Here is a 10360-nt window from a genome sequence, read left to right as displayed (position 1 = left end):
TTTATTACTGAGTTAGGATGCACCAGAGCCATTTTACATACTTTCTCCCTGCAAATGAGCATGGTATGCTGCTCTCTTCTCACAAACCCTCTGGCATCAAGCATCCATTGCTGAGCTCACATCACACATGCAGAATGGGGATTTAAGCTCATTTCTGGCTCGTTCCTGAACCAAGCCCTTTTGACCAACCAGAAAATCTACTGCAAACCTAGGAACAGGTTACTATAACAAGTAAGTAAATCCTTGTGGGTACTAAGTACTTATCTAGTCCCCAATTAATATGACTTGCATATTACTTCTAATTACATAGTATCAATGCTATAGGATGAATAGTCATTGAATATTTAATAGCTTTAATCATCGTGTGCTTTTTCAGTCATCGCATACTAAAGGTATGACCCCCTGTGTTTAAAAGGGCACATATTCATGCAAGGTGTTGGATACCACCTGTGTTAACGGTGAGCTGGGACAGCTCTCATGTTGGCCTGTCCTGGTTGACCTCTTTTCCTAGGGCTCCAGATTCTCAAACAGTGGTTTTTAAAATGGAAAAAAATAGGGTAATCCATTGGAGATAAAGGAAATACTGAAACTCTATTTATATTCTTTTTATCTTTACCTTTGTAACAACCAAGAATGTGAACAAATAATCATCATCCCAGATAGGGCACCAAAGACAGACCAAATAAATGATCCTAGGAGCTGGAGCAATAGCTCTGTGGTAAAGAGCACTTGTTGCTTTTGCAGAAGACCTGGGTTCAATTCCCGGCACCCACATGGCAGCTCACAACCATCTGTAACTCCAGTTTCAGGAGATCTAATGCTCCTTTCTGACCTCCATGGACACTAAGCATGCACATAGTGAACCTATATGTAGACAAAATATTCATACACATAAAAAGAAAATAATTGATTTCACCGAAGTCCAACTTTGAGAACCAATGAACGTATTGGGATTACATACAGGAGTATGAGTGAAGGGTTACTTACAGAAACACAGATGACTCAAAGGTAGCTGAATCACTAAAAAGCCCACCCCAGCCTGGGTGATGACAAAGGAAAACTGTATCCCTGGAGCTCCCAGAGCACCTCCAATGAATTTCAGGAAACTCCACAGGTCAGAGTCTCCTCTCCCCAGCAGATGTTTTTGCTTCTATAACCTTGAGGGTTGAAACTTTGTGACTCTTCTAAGTTTCAGGAACTTCATGAAACTTGTGAGTTGTATATTTCCCTTGTCTTGCCACTTTTGTTTACTTAATGAGTCTTGATGATCCTCCCTCTAGGATGGAATGTTTCAATGATTCTTTGGATGGGGTTGTTTGTTTTTGAGTCACTATGCTGTCCAAGCTAGTGGGGGAACTCACAGAGATCCACCTGCCTCTGCCTCTGCCTCCTGAGTTTTCTGTTTAAAGGCTTATGCCACCATGTTGGGATCTGGAACTTCTTGATTTTTAATGAGCCTTCCTCTATGACAGAATGTTTTAATTTGTTGGAATGGCTACCACAGCACACATGCATGATTTACAAATAAGTACACATTCATGGCATGGTAGTTAAAGCAATTCTCTGTATCATATTGCCTGGGTGAGAATCTTGAGTTTGCCTGTGGAAAAGAGTCATCCTTGTGCTTCAGTTTCATCATCAAAATGGAGACAATAGCACTTGGACCCAGGGTTATTATGAGAACTGAATTAGTACAAACAGATTATTTAGAATAAGGCAATAGTAAGGGTTTGGTGTGAACTTGTCCTGTGCCAAAATCAATAATTATGGATGTGGTGAGTTATGTCAAGAGTGCTCTTCTCTCTCCCCATTTCTCTTACTCTTGTTTATCTACAAAAGTATGCAATTTTTTGTTGTTGTTTTTCAAGACAGAGTTTCTCTGTGTGGCTCTGCCTGTCCTGGAACTCACTCTGTAGCCCAGGCTGGCCTCGAACTCACAGAGATCCGCTTGCCTCTGCCTCCCAAGTGCTGGAATTAAAGGCGTGCGCCACCACCACCCAGCTGGAAGTGTGCAATTTTTAAAGTTTGGCTGTTACTCTCAGAACCATTCCTCTAATTCACCAATACTGTTACTCTGAGACCCTTCCTCAAGCTCCGTCCTTGCCCAAGCCACCCCCAGTCTTGGAACTGAGCGGACATAGCCAGGTGGTGTCACTTCGCAGGACTGAAAGGCACACTAACACTTGAGGTTCTTGTTCTGGGTGCCCTCTTTTCTCTCGGATGTGCTACACAGAGGTTCCACACAACTCGGCTAAGACGGGCCCAAACAAGGCTCCTCTCATAGCCACTGCCTGCTCCCTCCGCGGATAAAGAAAGGGTCCTCTGTGTTGTGGCAACCTCGCCTGTCAGCTGCTCAACAAACAGCTGTCAGTGTTCTGCTCAAAGCTCCGGCCACCCCATGTCCAGGCAAGGCACCGAGTAGTGGGAACGTTAGCTGTAGATGAAGGGAGAAAGGGTAGACTGGGCTTCACATGCTGCCCGCTTTCCCTCCCTCTGACGCTGTTAGTCTTAAGGCCTCCGGCCCCTCTGGTGCTGTCTGGGTGGTCTCACAGTCTCCCTTCCAGCAGCCCCACTGCAGTCAAGCTCGGATGTCGGCTCTTCCGCTTCTGTATCATCTTACCACCCGTCTCCTTCGTAGACCGTTGGGAAGTCCCGACCACCACCCCAGTTCTACTTTCTCGCCTCTTTGGGGTGCCTCCTCATTCTCTCAGATGCTTTCTAACACATGCAAATAGATGCAGGCAATAAAGAGGTGATTACATAAATGATGTCTCCCCTATTTTCTCATCCCAACTCTGGGAGAAAGTAGCCATGATTAAAAGGTGGAATGAAAAATCAGCATGCAGAAGGGAAGGAAACTAGAGCTTAATCTAGAAAATAAATTGCAATGGACGTTTCTCAGCAGGATCCCAAGAGTATTCCAATAAAGCAGGAGTTCATTGAACCCTCAAAATTCAGTGAAAGCCTCAATTGTGTAGCAAGCTACAAAATCCAATCACCTGTACCACCACATTTTTCCTTTGAAATTAGCGGCTCTTAAGATTAAGTGAATTAATTGCCATATTTTATGGAGGCTGAAATTGTTACATTGCTCTAACGTGGACATTATATACGAAAACAATCCTGAGTTGATTGTCTATTAGAAAAATCATCACTATAGAAAGAACCAGAAATGCCACTGTTAATTATTTGTAAATTCTTGACCAGATTTTAAAACCATCTTTTCACAGCTCATATAAGAATAATTAATGGAGTTTCACAAATCAAAATGGTATTATTATGCTCTCTCTCTCTCTTGCTCACTCTCTTTCCAGTGTGTGTGTGTGTGTGTGTGTGTGTGTGTGTGTGTGTGTGTGTGTGTGCGCGCATTGGAATCAAATCAAGGGCCTGGGAGATACTAAGCATGTGTCAGGGCTATCATCCTAGCCCTGCTCTGTTCTCTTATGGTTGAACAAGAGCCCCAGGAAAATTACAGAGATTTCACACATTTCCCCTTGTGTTTAAATATTCTCTGTTTTTGTTTTTCTCCACATTTCTTTTATTGGTTTTGTTGAGAATTTCACACATAAGTACTATATTCACGTTGTGTCTACGCTTAGGTTGAATATTCTTTTGCATGTTTTATGGTAGATTCTTAACATTTTACAATATGATTGCCGTTCCCCCTTTCATATCCTCTCTCCAATCCTCTATTCCTTTCTCTCCATTTCAAATTCATGGCCTCTGTGACGGCGAACACCATGCTTACAGGAAGATTTACTGTGCTAGGCTTGCAAAAACCAAACTGTTTTTATCCTGTAGAAGCCGTGAGGAAGTTATGCCTACTTTGAAAGCACCCTGTCAGCTGACCCGAGATGGACCACTTCCCGGTGCAGGTGGGCTATTCTTTAAAAAAAAAAAATCGCTGATAGCTGCAAAATATTCCACTGCCTCAGCTATTCCTACAAGGAAATGGGTCACAAGAGTAGACAGGCTGACTGGTAAGTCCCACTTTTGTATGAAATGCTTACTTGCTTGGGTGCCTGAAGCACCTGCTGGATGTCTTACAAAGTCAAGATTAGACTGAACCTAGACAGGATGTGAGCTAATTTGGCTCCCCCAAATTATAAGTTTATGGATTTTGCCTTTAGAATCCTTTAGCTCACAATAGCCAGGGCCTTACCTAGAGAACTCTCTCTGGCTTGGTCCTGGACAGTCTCTTTTTAGTAATAAGCCTCTAATTGACTAAAACTAAGACTTGAGTCAGACTGGTGAATCTCTGAACAACCTCAGCCCACAACACCCTCTTATTCTTATTTTATTATTATCACAAGAATATGTGTGAATAAATGTGTAGATCAAACCTACTGAGTCCATTTAGTGTTGCTTGTATGTTGTGGGGTATTTGTACACTGTGTCAAGATACATTGCTGTGGTTGGTTTAATAATGAGCTGAATGGCCAATAGCTAGGCAGGAGGTATAGGCAGGATTTCTGGGGATAGCAAGGAAGAGTTGAGGGGCAGGAGAAGCCAGGAGACATGGAGAGGAAACAGGAGATGCTAGATGGAAGAGAGGTAATGCCACGTGATAGAATATAGATTAACATAAATGGGTTAATTTAAGTTATTAAGAGCTAGTTAGGAACAAGTCTAAGCTATACGCCGAGCTTTCATAATTAATAATAAGTCTCCGTCTCATTATTTGGGAGCTGGCTGGCAGGACAGAGAAAGACGCGCTACACTTGTATGTATGTACGTTTTTAGGGCTGACCACTTGAGACTGAATAACAACTTAGGGTGCTCATGCCTGGGGAAGTCTAACTCCCCCTTTCTTGGCAGTCTCTAACTTCCTGTAGCTCTTCACTGAGGGGTGGAGTCCCATGGTAGGGCCCCATCCACCCTGGCAAGTCAGTTGGTGTTGCCTTCGTTCAGGTCTTGTTTATGCGGCCATATTGTTTAGATTTCATGGGTAGAGATTCCCTGTCATAGTTAGATGACTCAGTCTTGCAGCAGACTTCTGGACCCTCTGGCTCTTACAGTCTTTCCTACTCCCCTTCCACCATGTTCCCCAAGTCTTAGGTATAAGGGTTCTGTTATAAATATGCTGCAATGCGCCTCAGCTGCGGCAATGCACCTCAGCTGCGGCAATGCACCTCAGCTGCGATAATGCACCTCAGCTGCAGTAATGCACCTCAGCTGCGGCAATGCACCTCAGCTGTGATAATGCACCTCAGCTGCGGTAATGCACCTCAGCTGCGGCAATGCACCTCAGCTGCGGTAATGCACCTCAGCTGCGGCAATGCACCTCAGCTGTGATAATGCACCTCAGCTGCGGTAATGCACCTCAGCTGCGGCAATGCACCTCAGCTGTGGCAATGCACCTCAGCTGCGATAATGCACCTCGCAGTCAGTTGTTCTCTGCATTTTGACTAGTTGGGGCATTCTGTAGGGCAGCGGTTCTCAACCTTCCTCATGCTGTGATCCTTTAATACAGGTCCTCAGGTTGTGATGATTCCCAATTATAAAATTATTTCTGTTACTTCTTCATAACTGTAATTGTGGTACTGCTATGAGTCAGAATGTAAATATCTGTGTTTTCTGCTGGTCTGAGGTGACCTCTGTAAAAAGGTTGTTTGACCCCCCACGGGGGTCCTGACCCACAGGTTGAGAACCACTGCTGTAGCGTTTTCCATCAGCTGCAAAAAGAAGCTTCCTTGATAAAGGATGCCATCTACACTTACCTGCCACACAGGTCCTTTTTCAGTCCGAGAAGGGGTATCAGAAGCTGGCTGGGTATATCCCTACAATCTCAGTATTTGGGAGGCTGAGGCAGGGGGGATCATGAATTTGAGTCTAGTCTGTGTTACATAAGAAGACGACCTCTCAATTTTTAAAATCCTTATGGGGAACAAGGGACAGGGAGGTGGCCAGTTAGCTTTCCTGAATTGATGAGCTCCAGTTTCAGTGAGAAACAGTCTCAAAAACAAACAAACAAATAAATAAATAAATAAGATATTGAGTGTTAACCTATGGCCTGTGTGTGCATGCACACAGACACACATGCACACACTTTAAGAGGTATCAGATAGATGATGATTGTTGAAATTCTATTACTACTATCCACATAGTCATTCTGCCTATTACTTAAGAAAGTAACCCAACTTTTGGCCCCCCCACAAGTCTCAAGAGCCCTATAAAAGTCTGTCTAAATTTATAAAACATTCGTTTAGAAAAACACTACTGAGCAGGTGAGTTATACTCTATTGATTAAAAATAAAACTTCAACTTGCAATGTTTATGGAAATCGCTCAACAGCGCTATCTAGTGGACAGCAAAAAAACTCCCACTCTTGTTGGAAGCGGTTTCTGTCTATCACACTAAGTTCAATTTTCCAGCTATTCATCATGAGATGCTGCAGACGCTCAGGCAGCCAGTGTGAATAAAAAATCCTGAAAAGAAGCTGTGTCTTTCACTGAACATAAACTCCTGAGAGGAATTTCTGTGTCTGCAGAGACTGATGGACCAATTGGGATCTCAGTACTGTGGAGAGACTGGCATTTTGTAGGTTCAGAGGCTAATTACTTGATCTTGGGCTACTTTCAGCTTCTGGAACAGCCATGCCATGCCCCGCTCAATATGAACTAACACTTCATGATAATAAATAAAAAGCTCGTCAAAGTTATTAACTGAGCAGAACACTAGCTTCTGCCAATCCAAGAGCTAAGTGTGTGGGGGGAGTGTGGGTGTGGGTGTGGGGTGTGTGGGGAGGGTGTGGGTGTGGGTGTGGGGTGGGGGTGGAGGTGGGTGCGGGGGTGGGGGTGGATGCAGGGGTGGGTGGGGTGGGGAGGGTGTGGGTGTGGGTGTGGGGTGGGGGTGGAGGTGGGTGCGGGGGTGGGGGTGGATGCAGGGGTGGGTGGGGTGGGGTGTGTGAGGGTGTGGGGTGGGGTGGGGGTGGGTGCGGGGGTGGGGATGGGGGGGGTGGGGTTAGGGTGGGGGGAATGTAGCGAAGGCAGTCACTGAGGTTCTGTGCGGGTGAGTTAGAGAAGGCTGTTCCGACAGGGAGAGACTGAAGCAGAAGGAACAAGAGGAGGAACTTGTGCGGCAGCCGAGGGGATGGGCGCACAGAACAGGACGTGCAAAGGTCCTGAGGTGAAAGCTTCTTTGGCATGAACTGAGAACACCAAAAAAGTTAGTTTGCTGTGGCAGAATGAGCCAGGCAGAGAAGCTGGAGATGAGGTCAGAGGAGCCATGGGCTGAATCCCGTGGGACCTCTCAGCATCATGAACACACTGTTGCCTGTAGCATGAATCTTAAAGGTACTTATTAATAAAATCAAACCTGAGCCAGGTATTGGGGTGAACTGGAAAATCAGAGAGGCAGAACAAGCCACAGCTAACCTCACCTGGCCAACTTCTCAGCTGGTCTTGTTTCCTCAGACTGGAAGCCTCTGTGTCCTCATATCCAAATGGCTCTCAGCTGAATTGTGCTGCTCAAAACCTAAAAGCTTAACCAGCCAAATGCTTCTAGTTTCTGGTCCTCACGCCTTATATACCTTTCTGCTTTCTACCACCACTCCTTGGGATTAAAGGCTCACTTTCTGGGATTAAAGGCGTGTGTCACCATGCCTGGCCATTTCCAATGTGGCCTTGAACTCAGAGATCCAGAGGGATTTCCGTCTCTGGAGTGCTAGGATTGAAGGTGTGAGTGCCACCATTTTCTGGCCTTTGTATCTAGTGGCTGTTCTGTCTCTGACCCCAGATAAGTTTATTAGGGTACACAATATTTTGGGGAACCCAATACCACCACAGTTGCCTTGCTGTTGTTGTTTGGTTTTTATTCTCAGGGGGACGGGGGATGGTTTGACCACCGGCCACTGCATTCTGCGGCTGCAGCTCCTGGACATTGACGACTGACGGTTGATGTCTCCGGTAAGGGCGTTAAGGACACCAGCTGAGATGGAGGAGATGAGGTGACAAACTTTGGGAGAACAGCAGGAACAGGACAGTCATCTGGAAGGATGGGGAATGTAAAGCATGGCCTCCAGGACATGGGTGGGCAGTCCATCCTTCGTGGCCATCTCCCTCTCTGAGTTCCAGGACAGACACTACTCATTTGCACACGGCACATGCTACATTCTCTGCCTTCTTGTCTGTTTTTGAGTGTCTAGCACCTGCTTTCCCCTTTCTGATTATATGGATATAGTATCTGTGTCTAAAGAGGTCCAGAGACAACTTCCATGCAATAAAAAATTACCTTTTTAATCAGCTTTCTGTTATACCAGCAAGTGCCTGAATCAACCAACTGAATAAGAGAGAAGGTTCACTTTGTCTCAGTTTGGGGGATTTCAGCCTATACCAAGTAGCCCCACTGCTTTTGGGTCCATGGGAAGGTAACACACCATGACATGTGATGAAGCAAAGCTGTTCAACTCATGGACAGTTTGGAGGGGACAGAGGGAGTACAGCAGATTTGAGGACTGTCCCAACATTCCTTTCAAGGGTACAGCCTCAGTGACTTAAGATATTCTATGTCTTACTTTTAGACTCCAAAGGATCTCCAGGTACCAAGCTTTTAGCACATGGGTCTTCAGGGGTCATTCCAGATCTAAATTATAGAAAAGATGACGTTGTAAATGTGGTCCAGTGCCACTGTGACCATGTGGGGGGCCAGATTATCCAGTGCAATAGTCCCAAATTGACAGGGTCCCTACACCTAGAACCCCTGGTGATATTTTAGCTTTCACTGTTGACTTGTCTTATGTCTCAGTTTTTCAGAAGCTGGTAAATGAGCTATTCTTTGGAGCCCTGATCAGATTCTCTAAAGATTTTTGCCAAGGTGAATGAACATACAGGGAACATTTGAGACTCCAGGTGTCGTGGCTATAAATTATGAGTTCTAGAAGGCCAACAAGAAGGACCTGGAGAGTTGAGAGACAAAGGACACCGCACATGGATGAGAGCCCGGGTGAGCAAAAGCAGGGAGATTTGAGTTTCTCATGAACAGAAAAACTGGAGATAAAATCCAGTTAAAGCAATGCTGGCCTCCGAGACAGAACTACCTGGACTCCATCTTCAATATACCCTCTGCTGAACATACTTGGGAGGAGAGAAGAATCTGAGTTCCTCCAAGGATATCACCTCGGCTGAAGGCATGTCCAGTGTCACCTTCCTTTCCTAGGGACAACATTCAGGACACCTCTGAAGGTCATCCTGAGACTGACAGGTCCCCAAGGGGACCACTGCAACTTCCTTAGCATGTGCTTCGCAGTCCAGCATCATTTTTTCTGTCCACCTCACTTTCTTGGCTCCCTCACAAGTGTAGTTCCCAAAAGCATTCACCAGGAGGACATTCACCAGCGGAATTTGCAAGGACATCCAGACCTCAGAGGCTTTTCTGAGAGATCCTGGTCCAAGAAAGCTGCCAACAAGTGATTCAAGGGAACAAACTTTAAGATGGGCTTTAAAAAATTATTTATTTAATTTTTTGAGATTACAAAAAAATTGTGGTTGATATATTGATATATTGTGCACCCCAATAAAATTATCTGGGGGTCAGAACAGCCATAATATTAAACATAGAGGTTAGGCAGTGGTAGCACATGCCTTTAATCTTAGCATTCCAGAGGCAGAGATCTGCCTGGATCTCTGTGAGTTCAAAGCCACACTGGAAACAGCCAGGCTGTGGTGACTCACGCCTTTAATCCCAGGAAGTGATGACAGAAAGCAGAAAGGTATATAAAGCGTGAGGACCAGGAACTAGAGCTGGTTAAGCTTTTAGGCTTTTGAGAAGCAGTTCAGCTGAGATCCATTTGGATGAGGACTCAAAGGCTTCCAGCCTGAGGAAACAGGATCAGCTGAGGAACTGGCGAGGTGAGGTAGCTGTGACTTGTTCTGCTTCTCTGATCTTCCAGCGTTGACCCCAATACCTGGCTTCAGGTTTGTCTTTATTAATAAGACCATTTAAGATTCATGCTACAACAATATAGTTGCATTATTTCCTCCTTCCCTTTCCTCCTTCCAGACCCTCACATATAACTCCTTCTTGCTCTCTTTCAAATTTATGGCCTCTATTTTCCCATTTATTGTTATTACATATAAATTCTTAAGCATGTAAATACACCCTGTTCAGTCTTTATGTTATTTTTGTGTGTGTGTGTATATATGTATAGTGTGTATATATATATATATATATATATATATATATATATATATATATATATATATATATATATAGTTGTCACAGCAGGTGACAACTAGTATTGAACAGATCGACCCGCCAGACGAATAATTCCCTGATGGGAAGCCTCACCTGGCAAGGCCGTGAGGTCACTGACTATAAGTGACCGGTTGCTCCTGTCTGTAATTTCATGATTGCCATTTTT

The sequence above is a fragment of the Peromyscus californicus genome, unplaced genomic scaffold, assembly GCF_007827085.1.
Source record: "Peromyscus californicus insignis strain IS unplaced genomic scaffold, ASM782708v3 Scaffold_16__1_contigs__length_79575227, whole genome shotgun sequence".
NCBI lineage: Eukaryota > Metazoa > Chordata > Mammalia > Rodentia > Cricetidae > Peromyscus > Peromyscus californicus.
The sequence above is the reverse complement of the archived record's forward strand: the minus strand, read 5'-3'. Positions refer to the sequence as shown.